The sequence below is a fragment of the Mobula hypostoma genome, chromosome 10, assembly GCF_963921235.1.
Source record: "Mobula hypostoma chromosome 10, sMobHyp1.1, whole genome shotgun sequence".
NCBI classification, from domain to species: Eukaryota; Metazoa; Chordata; class Chondrichthyes; order Myliobatiformes; family Myliobatidae; genus Mobula; species Mobula hypostoma.
Window position 1 is genome coordinate 64,935,337 of NC_086106.1, and position 26,940 is coordinate 64,962,276.

Genomic DNA, 26,940 nt, shown 5'->3' on the forward strand with positions numbered 1-26,940 from the left:
TAAGCAAATAAGACACAGGGGCAGAATTAAGCCATTCAGCCCATCAGGACTGTTCAATCTCTTGATCATGGCTGATTTATTTTCCAGCTCAACCCCCTGCCTTCTCGTAATGAATTCCACAGAGTCACCAGCCACTGGCTAAGGATATTCCTCCTTATCTCTGTCCGAAAGGGATGTCCATCTGTTCTGAGGCTCTGACCTCTGGTCCTATATTCCCCCCCTATTGGAAGCGTCCTCTCCACATCTACTCTATGTAGGCCTTTCAATATCAGGCAGGACGAAACCAGAATTAGGTTTCATAACACTGGCGTGTGTCATGAAATTTGTTGTTTTGTGGCAGCAGTACAGAGCAATGCATGATAATTAAACAAAAAAGAAAATACAATAAGAAATATATATAGTGAGGCAGCGTTCATGGATTCATTGTTCATTCAATAATCTGATGGCGGAGGGGAAGAAGTTGTTCTTAAAATGTTGGGCGAGTGTTTTCAAGCTGCTGTATCTCCTCGTTGGCGTTGGAGAAGAGGGAGTGTCCTGGGAGATGGGGTCCTTAGTGATGCATGCGGCCTTTTTGAGGCATTGCCTTTTGATGATACCCTCGCTGTTGGGGAGGCTAGAGGCCACGATGGAGCAGGGCTGAGTTTGCAACTTTCTGCATCTTCTTCTGATCCTGTGCAGTCACTCCTCCATGCCAGTCAGTGACGCAACCAGTTCGAATGTTCTCCATGGTACAACTGTAGAAATTTGCTGGAGCCTTTAGCAACATACCACATACCTTCAAACTCCTAATAAAATATAGCCGCAGTCATATCTTCTTTGTAACTGCATCAATATGTTGGGACCAGGATAGATCTTCAAAGATGTTGACACCCAGGTACTTAAAACTACTCACATGAAAGTTGCTGGTGAACGCAGCAGGCCAGGCAGTATCTCTAGGAAGAGGTACACTCGACGTTTCAGGCCGAGACACTTCGTCAGGACTAACTGAAGGAAGAGCGAGTAAGGGATTTGAAAGTTGGAGGGGGAGGGGGAGATCCAAAATGATAGGAGAAGACAGGAGGGGGAGGGATGGAGCCAAGAGCTGGACAGGTGATAGGCAAAAGTGATACGAGAGGATCATGGGACAGGAGGTCCGGGAAGAAAGACAAGGTGGGGGGGGGGGAACCCAGAGGGTGGGCAAGGGGTATATTCAGAGGGACAGAGGGAGAAAAAGGAGAGTGAGAGAAAGAATGTGTGTATAAAAATAAGTAACAGATGGGGTACGAGGGGGGGTGGGGCATTAGCGGAAGTCAGAGAAGTCGATGTTCATGCCATCAGGTTGGAGGCTACCCAGACGGAATATAAGGTGTTGTTCCTCCAACTTGAGTGTGGCTTCATCTTTACAGTAGAGGAGGCCGTGGATAGACATGTCAGAATGGGAATGGGATGTGGAATTAAAATGTGTGGCCACTGGGAGATCCTGCTTTCTCTGGCGGACAGAGCGTAGATGTTCAGCAAAGCGGTCTCCCAGTCTGCGTCGGGTCTCGCCAATATATAAAAGGCCACATCGGGAGCACCGGACGCAGTATATCACCCCAGCCGACTCACAGGTGAAGTGTTGCCTCACCTGGAAGGACTGTTTGGGGCCCTGAATGGTGGTAAGGGAGGAAGTGTAAGGGCATATGTAGCACTTGTTCCACTTACATGGATAAGTGCCAGGAGGGAGATCAGTGGGGAGGGATGGGGGGGACGAATGGACAAGGGAGTTGCGCCTTCAGTTAGTTCTGACGAAGGGTCTCGGCCTGAAACGTCAACTGCACCTCTTCCTAGAGATGCTGCCCGGCCTGCTGCGTTCACCAGCAACTTTTATGTGTGTTGCTTGAATTTCCAGCATCTGCAGAATTCCTGTTGTTTGCACTTAAAACTAGTCGCCCTTTTCACTGCTGATCCTTCGATGAGGACTAGTGTGTGTTTTCTTGACTTCTCCTTTCTGAAGTTCACAACCAATTCATTGGTCTTACTGATGCCAAGGGCTAAGTGTTGCTGTTACATCGCTCAAGCATCCCATCTATCTCACTGATGTATGCCTCCTCATCGCCATCTGAAATATTACCAACAACATTGGCAAATTCATAGGTGACAGTTGAGCTGTGCCTCGCCCACAGTTATAAGCATAGAGAGAGTAGAGCAGTAGGCTAAAAACACATACTTGTGGTTCTTGCATTTATATTCCAGTCTTCATGAAATGAAGGCTAACATTGCATTTGCCTTCCTTACTACTGACTCAACCTGCAAGTTAACCCTTAGGGAATCATGTACGAGGACTCCCAAGTTCCTTTGCACTTCCGATTTCTGAATTCACTCCTCACTTAGAACACAGTTTAATTCTTTTCACCAAAGTGCATGACCATACACTTTCCTACGCTGTATTCCATCTGGGAGTTCTTTGCCCATTCTGTAAATCTGTCCAAATTCTTTCACAGATTCCTTACTTACTCAACACTACCTACCTTTCCAACTATCTTTGTATTATCCTCAGATTTGGCCATAAAGCCATCAATTCCATCATCCAGATCATTAAAGTATAATATGAAAAGAAAAATTCCTACTCACCCTTTGACCCCCTCACCTCTATCTCCCTGAAGCTCCTCTCCCTCAGTGCCTCCCCCCGCCCACCGCCTTTATCTCAGACCTATCCCTCACAACCCTCAGGACACTCCCTCTTCCTTGTATCTTATTATTTAATGTCATCCATCCTTTACCCTGTTGTTATTTTCAATTAATAAAGTTCTGTGCAGTTGAGCCCAAGAAGAATTTTTTCCTTTGAAAATAATGTTCTCTTTAAAATTTGGGAATTTATCCAATTACATATCTACTGTAAATCTGCAGACTGCTTGATATAAAAAGATGTTAACAAATGTTGTCATTATCATGTTAACAGGGACAGCATTCTAGGTAAATGTTCGATCTAATTGTTTGCCATCTCTATGACAATGTAAAATTAATTGAAGAACTAAAGAGCAAAAATGTATTCATCTTTCATGATACAAGGACTTTCAAAGAGATATTTGCAGAAAATAACACAAACTTTACAACATAAAACCAAATCATTTGTGCCAATTAGTTCATCCTGATGCAACAGGAAAATACTGCAGATGGTGACAATTGAAATAAATGATGCATCACAGACAGCATCTGTGGAGGCAGAAATATTCAATATTATTCTGCCAAAGGCTTTTTTGAGGGAGTTGGATTGGGGAGATGTGGGTTTGGTGGTGTGAGATGGAATTACAGTGCAAGATGTGGTTTAAAATCAGGAAAAGTGCCTCAATTTTTTGTATTTCATTTGGTGATTTATCTTCCCTGTTTATTCAGTTATTACAATTGCTTTGAACCTTATTACATGCCCATTCATTCACAATCAACATTCCACTCCTGAAGAGATGTGTACAAACTACCTTATGGACAACGACTGGCTCCAACAGTGAATGCCTCAAGGCACTCAGCCTTATCGAACTTCACCAGGCCGGCCGTCACTGGGTGCAGACACTGCACTGAGGCCTGATGGTGTAAGACGAGCCCATGGCCGGTACCATTACTCCGTTCGGAGTAAAATTAACATCACTGAGGATGAGTGCAGAAAATGAATAGGTGTTTAGTGCCATCTGTCTGTGTTTGACTGGGTCCCCCTCTCTTCTCACTGCTGCCGCCTGGCGGGGTCCCATACCACTGGGTTCTGGAGCCTACAACCATTGAGCACTTGGATAGGCTTCACTTGCGTCAGCGCTGAAGAGGCTCCTTAGCTATGGACTCACTTTCGGTGATTCTGCAGTTCACGTTCTATGTGTTTTTATTTACCTTTTTTTTTACTATTAGTGTGAGTTGTCATCTTTTGAGTTTAAGTTTAAGTTGAATTGTCATTCAACCATAGATGAATACAAATCAGTATTACACTGGGGCCAAAGTGCAAAATATAGAACCAACCGTGATACACAGCACAAGGCACATATAGCATGTACAAGATAGTAGCAAAATATAGTCACACAAAAAATAGTTCAGGTCCATGGGTCCCTGTTGCTGCAGTCTGCAGTTAAACACAATACAGGTTGTCTTCTGCAGAAGGAACACTGGGGGGCAGCACTTACTCCAGCATGGACGCCACGCCACACTGCCTCCGGCAGTCCAGTGGAGCACCCAACTACGACACCTCTCCATGGGCAGCTGCAAACAGGCAACACTGCGTCTTGAGGCCTGGTCCTCACTATGACCGAAAACACGCAGCTCCCCTGCTATTCGCCAATAAACCAATGTCCAACAGGGTCTTGCGATCACAAGAAAAGCAACTAAGACGATCACTCGCTGTTAGACTGCACACCTCCTTCTTTTTACAAGTTGGATATGTGGCAGTCTTTTGTGTGTTCTGTTGATGAATTATATTGTATTTCTTTGTTTTGTGGCTGTCTACAAGATGAATTTCAAAGTTTTATATGTTTTATACATACTTTAATAATAAATTTGAACTTTGAACCAGTCTGGTCTGCAGCAGAGTATTCTGGAGTTAGCTAGATGTGGAGAAGGAAGGTGCAAGTCGAACCACAGCTCAAGGATTTCACACCCCACCTTCCGCCCCCCACATCCTCAGCCAGTACCTATCAGAGAGGCACAAACCCCAGTTGATTTAATCTGTTGGATTTTTCCATTCCGATTTACTGATTTTAATTGCACCGGAAAGGCCATTGGTTTATTATTGTCACCTGTACCAAGATGCAGTGGGAAGCTTGTCTTGCATATTCTTTATATAGATCATTTCAGAATATACTGAGCTAGACTGGGACAAAGCAACAAGAGTGAAGAATAAAATGGAAGAGCTAACGTGTATATGATTGCCTGGATTTTGACGACTTTGTTTCTAAGCACGTGGAATTCCCACTCTAGTCCCTCTCATCCCTTCCTCATTCATTACAATACTCCTTGACCAAACTCAGCTCATTTATCCTCTTAGCTTGTCCTGTGGTTCAGTCTCAAATTTTGAAAAAGAAACCCTCTTATGCAGGGCTTTTCAACTTTTTACGATGTTACAAATCCAGATTGATGGAGTCATTAGTCATGCTGTTCATGCCTGTCTCAGAGTAGTAATGGGTGGAACAGAGGAGCTCCAAGCCTGGAGATCATGAGCAAGTAGTGAGTTAGGGCAGGGAAGGCAAAATCTGATCATGACGTCCGCTGAAATCATAGGTGGTGCAACACACAGAAACAGGCAAAACAAGATGAAAAAGCTCTCATCCCTAAGGATATGTCCATGGAAGGTTCATAAAATGTTATTTTCTTAATTTCCTTTTTTTTTCTATATTAGTGTACTGTTTACTATTAAAGTATGTCATTCAAATCAGCCAGCCCAGAATCCAGCCAGCTCCTTGCACGCTTTCCATCTGTGCCGGGTTGAGCATCGAGCTAGCAACTCAGCCTTGTAAAAAAAAGACAAACGCTGAGAAAACGGCAAGATTGCCGCCTAATGCGCTGCAAGGTGCGAAGAGGAACAACAATGTCATTCAAATGTTGCCCATTAATGCAATCAAATAATTACGAACTTTATGATTATCTGTACAATAGGAGATTGAGCAAGTGAGTAGTGGTTGTAGAACATTTTGTGTAAATTACTTGCAATTAATGCTGGAAAGATCATAGGATTTAATTTGTTTACATCACTTTCAATGAACTTTTCATTTCACCTTTTTGAAATGGCAACTAGCTCTGTTCTTTCTAACAAAGGGAACCAAATGGACCCTTTTAAACACCAAAGATGCTTTTCAGTTTTTGTCAAATTTACTTCCTATTTTCTTTTCTGGGGTCCTATTCCTTGGCCATGAAAATCAGCTTTTCATCATTTGTGTGTTTTGGTCCATGATTTTAGCCTTCTCAGTTATTGGCTCTGTACATAAGGAAACAGTGAGTTGCCAATGCTTACCGAGGTCCTACTTGGGCTTGCACTGTGTAGTCTGCCCAGAAACCAAAAGAGAGATGCATGTTTATTAATCCTGTTGTGGTAGTGAATAATCGGGGACGGACTGAGGAGGTTGACAGTTAGCAAAGAGAAACTGACCACATTCAAAAAATAACTCAAAATACCTTACTTTCTCGTATTCATTTTTGTCAAAGCTATCAGAAAAAAATATGCTTTAAATGTCTGTGATTTTAGCAAGAGTCAAAATGCTTCAAATACCAAAACTCTTCAAACCCAGCAACAGCTCTAAGTAATTAAATACTTTACAAAAAATACTTGAAACATCAAAAACACTTAAATATACTCAAACAAATTGAAGCAAAATCTGTACTCACCACTACTCTCAGCTGTTTTCCATTGAACTAAATGGAGAGACGATCCCTGTGCCAGCAGATTATCTCTGGTGAGGGTTGCTTGAGAAAGATCCCTGACTGGGAGTGGTGGAAATCTGCCAGGCCTTTAGGCTCTACAGTGGGCAAGTCCAGTGTGAGAATGCAGTTGGGAAACAACCTTTAACAGCTGAAGGGTTCTTTGGGACAATGTTCCTCCACACATAGCCAAAGCTGAAGTTGCCTTTTGGGAAAATGTCAGTCATGTGCGAAGCTGCTGACAATCATCTTCAAGGCCCCATCCATTATATTATAGTGACTAACCCATAGATTTTCTGAATTTTTGTTCCCTTCTTGACTTCTGGGAAATCGCCCATTCAATAGATTCAATAGCTAATTGTTCTTTGTGGATCTTGTAATAGATAAGTCAGAAAGTTGTACAATATAAGAATACTTTCACCTATCTTTTTGGCTTATTTACTACTTAAAATCCTGCACAATTATTATTTTTGTAATTATACTCTTTTACTCATTGGCATGTTTTCCTCTATTCCATTATGTAGCTGAAGCATAAGACTGATAGATTGGATTGGATTTGCTGGAAGATGCTGACAGTTCTATGCTAACCAACCAAACATTTTCCAGAAGTGTTTTCAAGTTGATAGCTCTCATGTAGGCATCAACGTCATGAGCTTGCAGTCTTTCCAAACTGCCCTCTAATATTGAATTCCTCAGATAATAGAGTGCAGGCTTGCTACAGTTCCCTAGTACTTCCACAGGGTATTTGCCACTGATTCCATACTAGCAAAAATGAATAGAGAGATTTGAATGAAGAGAAGGATAAGTATTAATTTATATATTCTTGAACTAATTGCATTTAATTAAACATTTTAATTGTTTTCAAGTTTCATTAAGTATTTTAATTTGTTAAATTTTTAAATAATGTTTTAACTAATTCATTAATTCTTAGTAGTCGTTAGCTGTTTCTGACTTTCAGGGATATACAGAAGAATTGATTGTCCTTGAGGAGAATGCAGACTGGTAAAGCTTGGAGATACTCTTTTGCCAGCTGACAAAACATTTCCATGGATACTCATGTCCACATAATGACATTGTATCATGCCAAGTCCAGTCATAGCCCTTTGTCTCACTTTTTGTATCAGGACAGCTTTAGGCAATAATGATGCAGATGAATATGGAAAATAAATTTTGTACTTACCTCATAAGTCAGTATGGGTAGCTCCTTATTGGCTGCTTCTCACTGATTTTGATTTACTTTGATCCATGTAGATTCTATTTCTGGCTCCCTGGTGACTGTATCATTTTCCTTTGCTGTCTTTATGTTATATTTGTAAAGTACAGGCACTCCACATTCCCAACTTTCTGACATATTTTATATCCTACAAAGTTTCCTTCCCAGACTTGGTTTTGTGTAAATTTGTCTCAGCAATCCTCTTGCATCTGGTTTCTCATGAATTGTAATTACCTCCAGTCCTTCAATTTTATTACAACTAAAAATATATACAACTTTTTGTACTTGCTCCCAGTATGTATACAATTCCCTGCAAGCAGAAGAGATGCTACACCTGCCTATTCACGCCCTCCTTCAATATTCAGGGCCCCAAACAGTCCTTCCAGGTGAGTCAACACTTCATTTACGAGCCATTCGGGGTCATCTACTGGATCCAGTACTCCCAGTGTGGCGTCCTCTACATCAGCGGTCCCCAACCACCGGGCCGCGAGGGAGTCAGTTGCACCTTTCCTAATTCCCTGTCACGGCCACTGATCAGCCAATACGCATGCGAGGTCGTAACCCGCGCATCATCCGTGTCGGGTTGGGAAGGAGATGACCTCCTCGAGCTTGTAAATGACGACGGGGTGAAAAGTATGTTTGACGTAACATCTCTGTTGGCATTTTGGATCAAAGTCAATCCTGAGATGGCCACCAAAGCACTGAAAACGCTGCTTTCATTTCCAACATTTTTCTGCGAAGCGGAGTTTTCTGCAATGAATGCAACGAAAACTAAACTGCGGAATAGACTGGACATAAGGAACCCCCTTCGAGTATCGCTGTCTCCCATCACCCCTCAATGGGACCGTCTTGTTGCAGGGAAACAAGCCCAGGGCTCCCACTGATTCAGCGATATTGGTGTGTTGCAATGATTTTATATATTTATACGGGGAAAATATGTGCTGTGTGTTTAATATCCAAATGTTACTTAAAATGTTATGATGCTATTGACTTATAAGTGACCGTATAACAATTAAAGCACGGAAACAGGCCATCTCGGCCCTTCTAGTACGTGCCGAACGCTACTCTCACCTAGTCCCGCCGACCTGCACACAGCCCATAATCTTCCATTCCTTTCCTGTCCATATACCTATCCAATTTTTCTTTAAATGATAATATCGAACCTGCCTCTACCACTTCTACTGGAAGTTCGTTCAACACTTCATGCACCCCTGTCCTGCCCTGATAATTGACTGTATTCATGCGAGGAAAATATGCGCTGTTTAATATTAAATTCGTTAAATAAACCCTTTTAGAAACAAAATTGAGTGCATTACCCACTTATCGCCTATATTCCAGTAGTGATTAACACCCACCCCCACGAACAGAATCGCTAAACAAGATTTGCTGGTGGGGGGGGGCGAGCGGGGCGGGAATCGGCAGGTCACGATGCACATGCGCACTGGTGCCCGCGCAAGGCTTCATGGCCATTGTAGTCTTTCGGTAAACAACGCATTTGACTTCCACTCTTGTCCGTTGGCAACCCTACCGCCGCCACCCCCTATGGTCGACCGGTCCGCAAGAATATTGTCAATATTAAACCGATCCGCAATGCAAAAAAGGTTGGGGACCCCTGCTCTACATCGGTGAGACCCAATGAAAATTGGCAAGTGCCTTCTATCTGTCCATACCAAGCAGGATTTTCCAGCGGTCAACCAGTTTAACTCAAATCCCCATTCCCATTCCAGTATGTTGATCTATGTCCTCCTCTACTACCACAAAGAGGCCACTCTCAGATTGAAGGAGCAAAACCTCAAGGTCTGTCTAGGCAGCCTCCAAGCTGATAGCAAGAACAATAATTTGTCTGGTAATCTGGTAATTTTTCTTCTCCCCCTTTCCTCTTCTTCCATTCCGTATTCTGGCTCCCAGCTTAGCCCTTATGTCCTCCTCACCTGCTTAGCATCTCCCTCTGGTGTTCATCCTCTTTCCCTTTCTCTCCTCTCCTACCAGATTCCTTCTTCTTTAGGCCTTTACCTTCTCAACCTATCACCTTCTAGCATCTTACCTCATTCCCCAGCCCCCCCCCACACCTCACCACCCGGCTTCACCTATAACCTTCTAGCTTGTTCTTCTTCCTCGCCCCTCCTTTTTATTTCCGGCCTCTTCCCTCTTCCTTTGCAGTCCATATGAAGAGTTTTGGCCCAAAATGTTGACTGTTTATTCCTCTCCATAAATGCTACCTGACCCATTGAGTTCCTCCAACATTTTGTCTGTTACCTCTGGATTTTCAACATCTCTTGTGATTATGTGGACAATCTGACAATTATGTCCAACCCTACATGTCTTTGAAACGTGGAGGAATTTAGGAGTCGCGATCACACTGGTGGATCTGGGATCACAATTAAGCCAGATGAGTCAAAACCTTAATGCACAGGAATGCACAAAGCTACAAAGAGTGGTGGCCTCAGGCAGTTCCAGAATAGGTACAGCTCCTGTACAAGAGCCAATGTCTCAGGAAGGCAATGCCCATCATTAAAGACCCTCACCATTGAGGCCATGCTCACTTCTCATTACTGATATCAGGCAGGAGATCCAGGAGCACGTAGACCCTCACCACAACATAAAATAAATGCTTTTGCCATCAGGTTCTGAAACTGATCTAAATCTATATACCAAATGGTTTCTAACACGATTCTGGCAATTCCATCGTTGCTGGTATTAATTTGCAGTTCCATAGTTAGTACCTTTTTTAATTTGAAAGTTTATTTATTTAAACTTAAATTCCCCAGCTACCATGGTAGGACTTAAACCCAAAGTTCAAAGTACATTCATTATGAAAGTATGTTTTCATTATACAGTCTGAGATTTGTCTTCTTACAGGCAGCCACAAGACAAAGAAACCCAAAAGTACCTACTAAAAAAGGAAGACTGTCAAACACCCAATATGCAGAGGAAAAAAAAGATGGTGCAAACAATTAAAGCAAGCAAATGGCATTCAGAACTAAAATCCACAAATGCAAGCAGATAGTGTCCCAGAACTGAAGTCCACAAAAGTAAGTCTGTCCACAGACACAAGGCCACAGAGCCTCAGTTCAACGCAGTGCTGAGTAAACGTTATGGAGGAGCAAGCTGAACCACCTCGTGCCTTGTCTTGAGCCCTGACAACCTGACCTTTTCAATCTAGTGCGACGCTTAACTCGTCACCCAAACACCCGAGTCTGTTGCTTCAAAACGCTCTGGGACCTGAACCCCACCACCTCAATTCAACCTGTACCCAACCTTTCCAATTCGGCCTGGCACTTAAATTCTCATCCAAACATTGGGTTCTGTCGCTTTGGTACAAGCTGAAGCTTGGACCCCAGCGCTTGCATTTCAATTCGGCATGTATCCAATCTTTCCAATTTGGCCCAGCGCTTAAGTCAATCAGACCTTTCCTGTTGCCTTGCTTTGCCTAGGTTTTGCTGCATCGATTCACCTCTAAGTCCAAAGGGAAGTTATAGGCTACTGTTTGTGGTTATCATTTAACAGGAAAAGTGTGATTAGTGAAGTACTCGGTTGTTTTCTTTGTTTCATTGGCCACCAGCAAGTAGTCACTGGGCTTCAACAGCGCCATCTTAAACCATGTCACTAGGTCAATAGTTCAGAAGTCTGGCAGTTTAACCTCCAAGTTAACAGTCATTTAACTTACTTATTTATGACAGTTCTTCCCATTTTATTCTTTACATTTTTATGGACTATTTGTTTCCAAGCCTATTGTGCTCAGTTTGTTCTGAGTTTTGTTTTGTTTCTATTTAGACTTGTTTCTCTGCTTGTAAATTTCTGCCACTAACTTACCAATTTTTTCCTAACTAGGACGCTGACCATTAAGGTAGAGTCAGTTACATTGTTGCAGATCCTTCTTCAACTAATACTGATTCTACTCAAATAAATTACTGAATCAAAGTTCAAAGTACATACATGTCACCATGTGTGCAAACCTGAGATTCTTTTTCTTGCAGACATACTTAGTAAATCCAATAACCAATGAAAGACCGCATCCAACAAGGCGGATAACCGGTATGCAAAAGACAATTAACTGCAAGTACAAAAGAAAACAAAGAAATAATAATAATAAATAAATAAACAAAAAATATCGAGAACATGAGATGGAGACACATTGAAAGTGAGTCCTGAGGTTATGGGAACAGTTCAGTGATGGAGCAAGTGAAGTTGAATGAAGTTATCCCCTCTAATTTAAATGCCTGATGGTTGAGGGGGAATAACTGTCCCTGACGATGGTGGTGTGAGTCCAGAGGCTCCCCTACCTTCTTTCTGATGGTAGCAGTGAGAAGAGGGCATGACTAGATGTTGGGGGTCCCAAATGATGGATGCTGCTTTACTGTGAAAGCACTCCGTGGGGATGTGCTCAGTGGTGGGGACGACTTTACCTGTGATGGACTGGGCTGCATCCATTACTTTGTGTAGGATTTTCTGTTCAAGCACATTGGTGTTTCCATACCAGGCTCTGATGCAGCCAGTTAATATACTCTCCACCACACATCTATAGAAATTTGTCAAAGGGTTTAGATGTCGCGTTGAATCTTCGCAAACTTCAAAGGAAGTAAAGGCACTGCTGTGCTTTCAAACCCTGTCATCAAGTTTTGTGGATGACACAGTAGTGCTTTATCAAGAGCAATGACAAGACAGAGTATAGAGAGGAAGTGGAGCAGCTGGTAGACTGGTGTGAGCAGAGCATCCTAAGCCTGAATGTGGAGAAGTCAAAGGAAATCATTGTGGACTTCATGAAGATGCAGATGAACCATCCTGTTCTGCAAATACATGGCTTCTCCATAGAGAGAGTTAAGTGCACCAAGTTCCTGGGAGTTCACATCATAGATGATCTCACCTGGTCCATTAATATCACCTCCCTGAACAGGAAGGGACAGCAGCGCCTCCACTTCCTAAAACAATTGAGGCAAGCAAGGCCCCCCACCCACCCCATCTTAACTGTGTTTTACAGAACCACCACTGAGAACATCATGACAAGTTCCATCTCCATCTGATATGGGAGCAGTTGAGCAGCCCTTTGAAGTCCCTACAAAGGGCTGTGAGAACAGCTGGGAGGATCATAGGGGTCTCTATACCATCCATCAAGGACACTTATTAGGAGCACTGTGTATGCAAGACTCTTAAGGATCTCACGCATCCATCCAGCATTCTCTTTGACTTTCTACCATCAGGTAGGAGACAGCAATTCATAAAAACAAGAACAGTTAGGATGAGAAACAGTTTCTTCCCCCTGGCTATTAGGCTTCAGAACTCCCTGCCACATAGTATTCTAAGTGTCACTGGTCAATCTGTACCATACCTTACAATATTTAATATTAATGCACTTTGATTTGTTGTTCATGTGTGCTTCATCTGTAGACTTTATTCTTACCTTCATAAGTTGTTATGTGTTATGTATGTTATATGTACTACTATGCTTTACACCTTGGTTCAGAGAAACATTGTCTCATTTCTATATATTGTACATTTATATGGTTATATATGTTGTATACAATAAACTTGGCTTGACTTTGTAATTGCACTTACATGCTGGGCTCAGGACAGTTCCTCCGAAATGATAACACCGAGGAATTCAAAGTTGCTGACCTTCTCCACCTCCGATCCCCTGATCAGGACTGGCTCATGGTCCCCTATTTTCCTCCTCCTGAAATTGATAATCAGCGCCTTGGTCTTGCTGACATTGAGTAAGAAGTTGGTGTTGTGGCACCACTCAGTCAGATTTTCAATCTCCCTCCAATATGCTGATTTATCATATCTTTAATACAGCCACCGACAGGTGTTATCAGCAAATGTAAATATGACACTGAAGCTGTACTTAGCCACACAGACATAAGACATATGAGTAGAGCAGGGGGCTAAGCACGCAGCCTTTTGTTGCACCTGACCTGATTGTGGAGGAGATATTGTTGCCAATCAAAACTGACTGTCAGTAAGGAAATCAAGGATCTAGTTGTACAAGACTGTATTGGGGCCAAGGTTTTGAAGCTTATTAATTAGTATTGAAGGGATTAGTAGTGAATGCTGAGCTGTAGTTGATAAAGAACATCCTGATGTATGCACCTTTGCTGTCCTGATAATCCAGGGTTGAGTGAAGAGTCAATAGATTGGCATCTGTCACAGTATGGTACAATACAGAAGACGGCCATTGAGCACGTTCTATTCATCCCAGCTCCCTGGTTGAGCACCTCACCAGTTCTATTCTTGGTCCCTTCTCTATTGCCTTACAAAATTTGCCTCAACATAGGATTATCCAATCTCCCTTTGAAGGTGACAATGAAACCTACTTCTACTCTGGGTAGAAAATTCATTCAAAATAATGTCACAATTAATTATCCATTCCCTTTATTTTATGCATGTGACCTTTAGTACTCAAGACCCTCACTAACAGAGAGAGCCTCCCAGTACCCATTCCATTCAGACACATAACTATTTTTACATATTTTAGATGATCACCCCTCAAAGTGCTCTTCCCTGTATAAAATATTTCTGGCATCTACAACTATCCTTATTTCTCATCCTGCAAAATATTCTAATACTTCTTTTCTGGATGTTCATTGTGCTTTCATGTTAATCCTATTATGAAGCAACCAGAATTGAACATAAAACTTCATCTGAGATTGGAAAAGTGTTATATAAGGTTCAGCATGAATTCCCAGCTTTTATATTCTACATCTCTATTGATAAAGCCCTGAATAGTGTATGACCTATCAACAGCTGCCATAGCCACAAGAGCAGAACAGATATTGAGAGTGACTATGGCCAGTGACTCATCTAAAGATTAAGAATAAGGGATAGGTCACTTAGGACAGAGTTGAGGAGGAACTTCTTCTCCCAGAGAGTTGTGGAGGTGTGGAACGCGCTGCCTCAGAAGGCAGTGGAGGCCAATTCTCTGGATGCTTTCAAGAAGGAGCTAGATAGGTATCTTATGGGTAGGGGAATCAAGGGTTATGGGGACAAGGTAGGAACCGGGTATTGATAGTAGATGATCAGCCATGATCTCAGAATGGCGGTGCAGGCTCGAAGGGCCGAATGGTCTACTTCTGCACCTATTGTCTATTGTCCATAAATACAGTATTAACTAGGCATGAATTAGAAGAGTTTAAGAAAACTCTGCATTTGCCTTAATGAGTGCAGCTCCATCAATGGCAAATAAACTTCAAATCTTCCAAGTCAAAGCAAACCACATGACTGGCAAAACATTGAAACATAGAAACATAGAAAACCTACAGCATAGTACAGGCCCTTTGGCCCACAAAGCTGTACTGAACATGTCCTTACCTTAGAAATTACCTAGGGTTACCAGCCCTCTATTTTTCTGAGCTCCATGTATCTGTCCAGGAGTCTCTTAAAAGACCCTATTGAATTTGTTTCCACCACTGTCACCGGCAGCCCGTTGCACGCACTCACCACTCTCTGCATAAAAAACTTACCCCTGACATCTCCTCCGTACCTATTTCCAAGCACCTTAAAACTTGTGCTCTCTCGTGCTAGCCATTTTAGCCCTGGGAAAAAGCCTGTGACTATCCACACGATCAATGCCTCTCATCATCTTATACAGCTCTATCAGGTCACCTCTCATCCTCCATCACTCCAAGGAAAAAAAGCCAAGTTCACTCAACCTATTCCCATAAGGCATACACCCCAATCCAGGCAACAGCCTTGTAAATCTCTTCTGCACCCTTTCTATGGTTTCCACATCCTTCCGATAGTGAGGCGACCGGAACTGAGCACAGTACTCCAAGTGGGGTCTGACCAAGGTCCTATATAGCTGCAACATTACCTCTCGGCTCCTAAGCTCAATCTCTCGATTGATGAAGGCCAATGCACTGTAGGCTTTCTTAACCACAGAGTCAACCTGCGCAGCAGCTTTGAGTGTCCTATGGACTTGGACCCCAAGATCCCTCTGATCCTCCACACTGCCAAGAGTCTTACCATTAATGCTATATTCTGCCATCATATTTGACCTACCAGAATGAACAACCTCACACTTATCTGGGTTGAACTCCTTTTGTCACTTCTCAGCCCAGTTTTGCATCCTATCAATGTCCTGCTGTAACATCTGACAACCATCGACACTATCCACAACACCTCCAACCTTTGTGTCATCAGCAAATTTACTAAACCATCTCTCCACTTCTTCATCCAGGTCAATTATAAAAATCATGAAGAGAAGGGCTCTCAGAACAGATCCCTGAAGAATGCAACTGATGACTGACCTCCATGCAGAATATGACATGTCTACAACCACTCTTTGCCTTCTGTGGGCAAGTCAGTTCTGTATCCACAAAGCAATGTCCCCTTGGATCCCATGCCTCCTTACATTCTCAATAAGCCTTGCATAGGATACCTTGTCAAATGCCTTGCTGAAATCCATTTACACTACATCTATTGCTCCACCTTCGTCAATGTGCTTAGTCACATCCTCAAAAAATTCAATCAGGCTTATAAAGCACGACCTGCCTTTGACAAAGCCATGCTGACTATTCCTAGCCATATTTTGCCTCTCCTAATGTTCATAAATCCTGCCTCTCAAGATCTTCTCCAGGATCTTAAGAAGCAGAAAATTCTGGAAAAACCCAATAGTTCAGGCTGCACCTGTGCACAGAGGGCATGACTTCAGGATTGAAGGATATCCATTTAGAACAGAAATGCAGAGAAATTACTTTAGTCAGAAGGTGGTAAATCTGTGGAATTTGCCATGAGTGGCTGTGGAGGCAAAGACATTGGGTGCATTTAAGGCAGAGATAGATAGGTTCTTGATTAGCCAGGGCATAAAAGGGTATGGGGAGAAGGCAAGGGATCGGGGATGACTGAAGGAATTGGATCACCCCATGATTGAATGGCGGAGCAGACTCAGTGGGCCAAATGGCCTACTTTCGCTCCTATATCTTATGGTCTTATGGTCTTAAATCTGTAACAAATTGAAAAATACATACTTTTACCTATATTCTCACTCTCTGGCTGCTCCCATTCACTCACTGAACAGATAAACTTGTTTACATTTTATCCCCATGGTTACCTCAGTTTACCCCATGAGGGACATCACCTTATGTCCAGTCAAAATCTCCTCCCCACATCTAGAGTTTGTACAAATTTCTTTCGTCTCATTTTGAGTTCTGGTGAAGGGTCTCCAACCTGAAACATTAACTTGACCTGCTGAATAACTCCCATCATTTATTAAAAATTTTTCTTGAAGTGGCCAGCATCTACAGTTTCTTAAATCTGAAGTCCACATGACCCACAGTCTGCCCATCATCTTAAATATTCCTTCCCTTCACCACCTGGGTACACAGAACACATTGTGTGCAATCCACAAAATGCACTGCAGTTACTGACACTGACCTAACAGTACCCGACAAGCAATCTGACTTCCAACACCCACATGCACAACAGCAGTACACCACCTGAGGGAGGCTTGCTAATTACACCTAATCTGTCCGGAGGAGGAATAAATAGAAGGAAATAAATAAGAATGGGGGGGGGGGGTGAAAGAAAAAAATGCTTATTTGCAAAATACGAAACAATTGTTGGAAAGATGGTTAAATAGACTGTATTTGAAATATCCAGCAGGCCATGCAGCATCTGTGAAGGTGGAAAAAAATTATACTTTGTATTACAGATGGATGAATTTTATTTAGAACTGACCAGTGTTGAAATAAACTGAAAAGGTGTTCATTTGAAATTGCTAAATTCAATACTGAATCCCAAAGGCTGTAATGTACAATAATTCCTGACCAGAAAAGGCGGACCTAAAGAGCTTTGATATGATTATTTGTTGTGAGCTCACTAAGCACTGGTCTATTGCATGTCTCGTTTTGCTGCTAAGCAAACATATAGTTGTTTGTTACAGCTTCAGCAGGTTAGTAAATCCCAACACGCCCTTCTACCCTTCTCATTGAACTATTAGAACCAGAATCAGGTTTATTATCATCAACATGTGACGTGAAATTCATTAACTTAGCAGCAGCAGTTCAATGCAATACATAATATAGAAGAAAATAATACTAATATAGAACATAGAAAAGTACAGGCCCTTCGGCCCACAATGTGCCGACCCTCAAACCCTGCCTCCCATATAAGCCCCCACCTTAAATTTCTCCATACACCTGTCTAGTAGTCTCTTAAACTTCACTACGTCATCTGCCTCCACCACTGACTCACGCAGTGCATTCCACGCACCAACCACTCTCTGAGTAAAAAACCTTCCTCTAATATCCCCCTTCAACTTCCCACCCCTTACCTTAAAGCCATGTCCTCTTGTATTGAGCAGTGGTGCCCTGGGGAAGAGGCGCTGGCTATCCACTCTATCTATTCCTCTTATTATCTTGTACACATCTATCATGTCTCCTCTCATCCTCCTTCTCTCCAAAGAGTAAAGCCCTAGCTCCCTTAATCTCTAATCATAATGCATACTCTCTAAACCAGGCAGCATCCTGGTAAATCTCCTCTGCACCCTTTCCAATGCTTCCACATCCTTCCTATAGTGAGGCGACCAGAACTGGACACAGTACTCCAAGTGTGGCCTAACCAGAGTTTTATAGAGCTGCATCATTACATCGCGACTCTTAAACTCTATCCCTCGACTTATGAAAGCTAACACCCCATAAGCTTTCTTAACTACCCTATCCACCTGTGAGGCAACTTTCAGGGATCTGTGGACATGTACCCCCAGATCCCTCTGCTCCTCCACACTACCAAGTATCCTGTCATTTACTTTGTACTCTGCCTTGGAGTTTGTCCTTCCAAAGTGTACCACCTCACACATCTCCAGGTTGAACTCCATCTGCCACGTCTCAGCCCACTTCTGCATCCTATCAATGTCTCTCTGAAATCTTTGACAGTCCTCTACACTATCTACAACACCACCACCTTTGTGTCGTCTACAAACTTGCCAACCCACACTTCTACCCCCACATCCAGGTCATTAATAAAGATCACAAAAATTAGAGGTCCCAGAACAGATCCTTGTGGGACACGACTAGTCACAATCCTCCAATCCGAATGTACTCCCTCTACCACGACCCTCTGCCTTCTGCAGGCAAGCCAATTCTGAATCCACCTGGCCAAACTTCCCTGGATCCCATGCCTTCTGACTTTCAGAATAAGCCTACTGTGTGGAACTTTGTCAAATGCCTTACTAAAATCCATATAGATCGTATCCACTGCGCTACCCTCATCTATATGCCTGGTCACCTCCTTAAAGAACTCCATCAGGCTTGTTAGACACGATTTGCCCTTCACAAAGCCATGCTGACTGTCCCTGATCAGACCATGATTCTCTAAATGCCCAGAGATCCTATCTCTAAGAATCTTTTCCAACAGCTTTCCCACCACAGACATAAGGCTCACTGGTCTATAATTACCCAGACTATCCCTACTACCTTTTTTGAACAAGGGGACAACATTCGCCTCCCTCCAGTCCTCCGGTACCATTCCTGTGGACAACGAGGACATAGAGATCCTAGCTAGAGGCTCAGCAATCTCTTCCCTCGCCTCGTGGAGCAGCCTGGGGAATATTCCATCAGGCCCCGGGGACTCATCCGTCCTAATGTATTTTAACAACTCGAACACCTCCTCTCCCTTAATATCAACATGCTCCAGAACATCAACCTCACTCATATTATCATCACCGTCATCAAGTTCCCTCTCATTGGTGAATACCAAAAAGAAGTATTCATTGAGGACCTCGCTCACTTCCACAGCCTCCAGGCACATCTTCCCACCTTTATCTCTAATCGGTCCTACCTTCACTCCTATTATTCTTTTTTTCTTCACATAATTGAAGAATGCCTTGGGGTTTTCCTTTACTCTACTTGCCAAGGCCTTCTCATGCCCCCTTCTTGCTCTTCTCAGCCCCTTCTTAAGCTCCTTTCTTGCTTCCCTATATTCCTCAATAGACCCATCTGATCTCTGCTTTGTAAACCTCATGTATGCTGCCGCCTTCCACCTGACTAGATTTTCCCATGGTTCCTTCACCCTACCATTCTTTATCTTCCTCACCGGGACAAATTTATCCCTAACATCCTGCAAGAGATCTCGAAACATCGACCGCATGTCCACACTTCCCTGCAAAAACATCACCCAATTCACACCCGCAAGTTCTAGCCTTATAGCCTCATAATTTGCCCTTCCCCAATTAAAAATTTTCCTGTCCTCTCTGATTCTATCCTTTTCCATGATAATGCTAAAGGCCAGGGAGCGATGGTCACTGTCCTCCAGATGCTCACCCACTGAGAGATCTGTGACCCGACCCGGTTCATTACCTAGTACTAGATGGCATTCCCCCTAGTCGGCCTGTCCACATACTGTGACAGGAATCCGTTCTGGACACACTTAATGAACTCTGCCCCATCTAAACCCTTGGAACTAATCAGGTGCCAATCAATATTAGGGAAGTTAAAGTCACCCATGATAACAACCCTGTTATTTTTGTACCTTTCCAAAATCTGCCTCCCAATTAGCTCCTCTGTATCTCTGTTGCTACCAGGGGGCCTATAGAATACCCCCAATACAGTAACTGCTCCCTTCCTGTTCCTGACTTCCACCCATACCGACTCAAAAGAGGATTCTGCTACATTACCCACCCTTTCTGTAGCTGTAATAGTATCCCTGACCAGTAATGCCACCCCTCCTCCCCTTTTTCCAACCTCTCTATCCCTTTTAAAGCACTGAAATCTAGGAATATTGAGAATCTATTCCTGCCCTGGTGCCAGCCAAGTCTCTGTAATGGCCATTACCTCATAATTCCATGTATGTATCTAAGCTCTCAGTGCATCACCTTTGTTCCTGATGCTTCTTGCATTGAGGTACACAGATTTCAGCCCTTCTACCTTACTGTCTTTACACCGTTTATTCTGCTTCTCTTTCGTCAAAGCCTCTCTATATGTTAGATCTGGCTTTACTCCATGCACTTCTTTCACTGCTCTATCGGTCTGGGTCCCATCCCCCTTGTAAATTAGTTTAAACCCTCCCGAACCATGCCAGCGAACCTACCTGCAAGGATATTTCTCCCCCTCAAGTTCAGGTGCAACCCATCCAATCTGTACAGGTCCCACCTTCCCCAGAAGAGATCCCAAATTTCAAAAATCTAAAACCCTGCTCCCTGCACCAACTCCTCAGCCACGCATTCAACTGCCATCTCCTCCAATTCTTACCATCACTGTCACGTAGCACTGGCAGCAATCCTGAGAACGCCACCCTTGAGGTCCTGTTCTTCAGCCTTCTGCCTAGTTCCCGAAACTCACACTTCAGGATCTCATTCCTCTTCCTGCCTATGTCATTGGTCCCTACATGTATCATGACTTCAGGTTGCTTTCCCTCTCGTACCAGGATTCAAGATTCAAGATTCAAAAAACTTTATTGTCATTCTAACCATACATCAGTTCTGCAGGGCAGAATGAGACAGCGTTTCTCAGGGGCAGTGCAATCATAACATAACAAACACAACACTAAATAATAAGCGTAATAATAAATACAGCCACATGTCAGTTAAAATCAGTTATAAGTGTCCAGTGCAAGTTAAACGTGTCCAAAGCAGAGTCAGGTAGAGCAGCTATTTAGCAGTCTGACTGCCTGTGGGAGGAAGCTGTTTAGTAGCCTTGTGGTTTTAGTTTTGATGCTCCTGTAATGGTTGCCTGATGGCAGAAGAACAACCAGTTCATGGAGAGGGTGTGAGGGGTCTTTAATGATGCACCGTGTCTTCTGGAGGCATCGACTCTGAAAGAGGTCTTGGACAGAAGGTAGGGAGACCCCAATAACCTTCTCTGCTACCCTAACCACCCTCTGCAAGGCTTTTTTGTCGACAGCACTGCAGCTGGAATACCAGGTTGTGATGCAAAAGGTCAGCACACTCTCAACTATGCCTCTGTAGAATGTAGTTAAGATGTTAGTGGGGAGTGATGCTTGTTTAAGCTTCCTCAGAAAGTGCAATCTCTGCTGGGCCCGTTTCACAATCCCAGTGGTGTTCCTGGACCAGGTGAGATTGTCCGAGATCTGCACCCCAAGGAACTTGATGTTTTCCACTCTCTGCACTGTGGAGCCGCTGGTGCTGAGGGGTGTGTGCTCAGGCTGAGACCGTCTGAAATCGACGATCATCTCCTTGGTTTTGGTGACATTAAGCATCAAGTTGTTATCCCTGCACCAGCTCTCTAGGTGTTGACCTCCTCCCTGTACATAGTTTCATCATTTTTGCTGATGAGCCCCACCACTGTGGTATCATCTGCAAATTTAATGATCAGGTTCTCCTTGAATCTGGCTGCACAGTCATGTGTTAGCAGTGTAAACAGCAATGGGCTAAGCACACAGCCTTGTGGGGATCCAGTGCTCAGTGTGATGGAGTCAGAGATGTTCTTGCCAACATGGACTGACTGTGGTCTCTCTGTCAAGAAATCCAGAATCCAGAGACACATGGCAGTGCTAAGGCCAAGCAGCGACAGTTTCTCCACTAGTCTCTGCGGGATGATGGTATTGAACGCTGAACTGAAATCAATGTACAGGATTCTGGCATAAGTGTCTTTGTTGTCCAACCGGATGTCGTGCACCCGGTCAGCAACATCCCGGACCCTGGCACCCAGGAAGCAACAAGCCATATGGGTGTCCTTCTCACGTCCACAAAATCTGTCTGATCCCCTGACTATAGAGTCTCCAATGACAACCGCTCTCCTCTTCTCCATCCCACGCTTCTGCACCACCAGGTCCGACTCAGTGCCAGAGGCCCTGCCACCGTGGCTCACACCTGGTCAGTCGTCCCTGCCAACAGTGTCCAGGACGGTAAACCTATTATTCAGGGGAATGGCTACAGGGGTGCTCTGCACTACGTGTCTGCTCTCCTTCGTTTTTCCCCCTCTAACTGTTACCCAACAACCTGCTTCCGACAGCCTAGGTGTGACTACCTCCCTGTAGCTCTCATCTATGACTGCCTCATTCTCCCTTATGAGTCGAAGGTCATCCAGGTGCTGCTCCAGATTCCTTACATGGTCTTCCAGACCGCCCAGCCGTATGCACTTATGGCAGATGTGACTTGCGGGAGAGGGGCGTTCCCCCAAGACTGCCACACCTCACATGAGAGGCATATTACCGTCTCAGGAGACATTGTAAAGACTAACTGCGAGCAAGCTTGTCCTCTGCCTCTTCTCGTCAAAGCCTCTCGAGTCAAAGCCTCAAAGCTCCACTCCTTCACTGGCCCACTCACTCACTGGCCACTTTCCACAGGCCGCTCCACTTGAGCTATCCCTCTATTTATCTGTTTGAGCTTTTCAAAATGCTTGGTCGCCTGACCTCGATTGCCCAATCAGCTGCTTTCTGCTGAGTCTGAGCTATTCAAATCTTGGTTGTCTAATCGCTTTCTGCTGATCTATTCAAAGCTTGAATATTATTATTAATAATAATAAATAAATAAGTAAATCTTATTCAATATACTTTCTACAGTATACATATATTGAATAGATTAAAAATCATGCAAAGAACAGAAATATTTTTAAAAAGTGAGGTAGTGTCCAAAGCTTCAGTGTCCATTTAGGAATCGGATGGCAGAGGGGAAGAAGCTGTTCCTGAATCGCTGAGTGTGTGCCTTCAGGCTTCTGTACCTCCTACTTGATGGTAACAGTGAGAAAAGGGCATGCCCTGGATGCTGGACATTGTTAATAATGGACGCTGCCTTTCTGAGACACCGCTCCTTGAAGATGTGCTGGGTACTTTGTAGGCTTGTACCCAAGATGGAGCTGACTAAATTTACAACCCTCTACAGCTTCTTTCAGTCATTTGCAGTAGCCCCCCATACCAGGCAGTGATGCAGCCTGTCAGAATGCTCTCCACGGTACAACTATAGAAGTTTTTGAGTGTATTTGTTGACATGCCAAATCTCTTCAAACTCCTAATGAAGTATAGCCACTGTCTTGCCTTCTTTACAACTGCATTGATATGTTGTGACCAGGTTAGATCCTCAGAGATCTTGATACCCAGGAACATGAAAATGCTCATTCCCTCCACTTCTGATCCCTCTACAAGGATTGGTATGTGTTCCTTCGTCTTACCCTTCTCGTAATCCACAATCAGCTATTTCGTCTTACTGACGTTGAGTGCGAGGTTGTTGATGCAGCACCACTCCACCAGTTGGCATATCTCACTCCTGCATGCCTTCTGGTCACCACCTGAGATTCTACCATCAGTGGCTCTATCATCAGCAAATTTATAGATGGTATTTGAGCTATGCCTAGCCACACAGTCATGGGTATATAGAGAGTAAAGCAGTGGGCTAAGCACACACCCCTGAGGTGCACAGTGTTGATCGTCAGTGAGGAGGAGATGTTATCACCAATCCGCACAGATTGTGGTCTTCCAGTTAAGAAGTCGAGGATCCAATTGTAGAGGGAGGTACAGAAGCTCAGCTTCTGCAACTTCTCAATCAGGATTGTGGGAATGATGGTATTAAATGCTGAGCTATAGTCGATGAACAGCACCCTGACATAGGTGCTTGTGTTGTCCAGGTGGTCTAAAGCCACATGGAGAGCCATTGCAATTGCATCTGCCATTGACCTATTGTGGCGATAGGCAAATTACCGGGTACTCCATCGGGACTTTCTGCCTTGCAAGGGTTTACTCTCTTTAAAGACAGCTTAATATCATCTCTGAGACAGAGATCACAGGGTCATCAGGTGCAGCAGGGATCTTCACAGCTGTAATTGTATTCTCCCTTTCAAAGCAGGCATAGAAGGTGTTAAGTTCATCTGGTAGTGAAGCATCGCTGCCATTCATGCTATTGGGATTCGCTTTGTTGGAAGTAATGTCTTGCAAGCCCTGCCAGAGTTGTCGCCTTCATCCTCATTCAAAATTGTTTCTTCGCCCTTGAAACACCCTCCACAAATCATACCTGGTTTTCTGATACAGGGCTGGGTCGCCAAACTTGACTGCCACAGATCTAGCCTTCAGCAGACGACGTACCTCCTGGTTCATCCACGGTTTTTGGTTTGGGAATGTACAGTAAGTCTTTGTAGGCACACACTCATTCACACAGGTTTTAATGAAATCAGTAACAACTTCAGCATACTCATCCAGGTTCAAGGATGAATCCCTGAATACGATCCAGTCCACCAATCCAAAGCAGTCCTGTCGGCACTCCTGTACTTCCCTTGTCCATACCTTCTTGGTCCTCACTGCTGGTGCTACAGTTTTCAGTCTCTGCCTATACTCAGGGAGTAGAAGTACAGCCAGGTGATCAGACTTCCTGAAGTGAGAGCATGGAATAGCACGGTAGGCGTTCTTGATGGTGGTATAGCAATGGTCCAGTGTGTTGTTTCCTCTAGTATTACCAATCTGCCTGGCTAATTAAAACTGCCAAATTGAAGGATTTTCCCATCCATGAACTTATAAGATAGTGCTGGTGTACATTTTTACTGCTTCCGATATCACTTCCTGATTGGCAAGCTTGGAGCCAGATCAATTTGCAGTCTACCATAAATACTATGATCGTAGCGGTGCAAATCACAATGGAGGTTCCCTTTGGTATGATAATGGGCTTGGTCTTCTCACAAACTTTGCTATGGTTACCTCTACCAATATTAATATCAACAGATGCATGATAGACATGTCCTTCAACACTCAACCAGCTTGGTCAGTGGCTGTACTATCAAGCCATGTCTAGTAATAACATTGAAGTTCCCTATCTAGAATGCTGTACATTCTGTGCTTCTTCTACTTTCAGAGTTCTCGTCAAATGCTGTTCAATATTGAAGAGCAATGATTCATCAGTTGAATGAGAACAATGGGTAATAATTGAGAGGATGTGTCCTTGCCTGTATTTGGCCAGATGCCATGAGACCAGGTCTCAAATCAATGTTGCAAAGCCCAAGTAACTTCATCTCTCTTGTACAGTCCTCCTTTGTATGCCTAACCAATGAGATAAGATGTATTGGGGATTGTGATGGAGGAGCCATTGTTTCATTACCTGCTCTTCCACAATAGGCGATAGATTTGGAGGTGGGATTTTCTTTTGTTTAATTGATCATGGGATATGAATGCCATTGCCAATGCCAGTATTAAATATTCATTTATTAATTGTATTTGAACAGTGGAGGCAGGTAATAATCAAACACACCATTGGTTCTGACATCCCATAGGAATAGGACTGGACTGGAAAGAATGGTAAATATCCTCCTCCAAAGGGCCTTAGTAGGCTCAGAATATAAGAGTTCAAGTGAGGTAAAAAGCCACTGATATTAAGACATCTGACTAAGCTTAGGGAGCCTTATATGGAATTTGCCATTTCTCCAGTTGTTTACTTCTCCTATTTTCTAGAATTTCTGACATAAAGAAGTACACAATAACCTAAGATAATTTAATCAGTGGAAGTTTCTTTATTGCACGTAACAAAGAAATCTGCATAAACCTACTATTTTCATTTCTACCTGTGCCACCATTTCTCGGAGTTATTGCCCCATTTATTATCAACAACTGTTACATTTCTCCACTGACATGTCCTAGCACACAGCTGCTTTAAACTAACAGAAGTTCTATGAGAATTGGTAGTACTGGAAAATTAGTGTCAAAAACCAATCGCCTTTGCATTTTGAACACAGGTAGTATAGGGTCTCCTTAACAGAGGTCTCCCTCTTCTCTTCCTGACAGCTTCTTCCTTCTTTTTATCTTCACTGTCCTGATGTCGACCTAGCAGAACCATTCCAAAAGCTTTTTTTTTTCAGATGAAAAATGTTATTTTGATGAAATAATATCAAACTGAAATGTTAAGTAACAAACAAAATGATGGATGAACTCTAGCAGGTCAGGCAGCAAATGTAGAGAGACACTTCATCGGGACTATCAAAACTAAAATGTTAATTATATTTTTCTCTCTTTTGATACCAACTGTCAGCATTCTCTGCTTTAGTTTTGGAAGCAGAATGCATAATTTGATCATTGAGGAAGGCCACTTTAAAATTATACAAAGATTCTTAATTGTGTGGACAATTATGTCTGTTTTACCAAAGTCAGTACTGCACAGAGACTAACTTACCATTTGCCTATTCTGCATGCTTAGTTTGTTCACATAATAGAAGAGCTACCACAGCAGCTCCAATCTGCTAATTAAATTTGCTGATGACACTACAATGATTGGCCTAATTTCAAATAATAATGAGGCAGCCTACAGAGAAGAAGTCATCACCCTGACATGGTGGTGTCAAGAAAACAACCTCTCCCTCAGTCGCGAAAACAAAGGAGTTGGGTGTGGACTACAGGAGGAATGGAGACAGGCTAACCCCTATTGACACCAATGGATCTGGGGTTGAGCGGGTGAACAGCTTTAACTTTCTCAGCGTACACATTACTGAGAATCTCACGTGGTGTGTACATACTGGTTG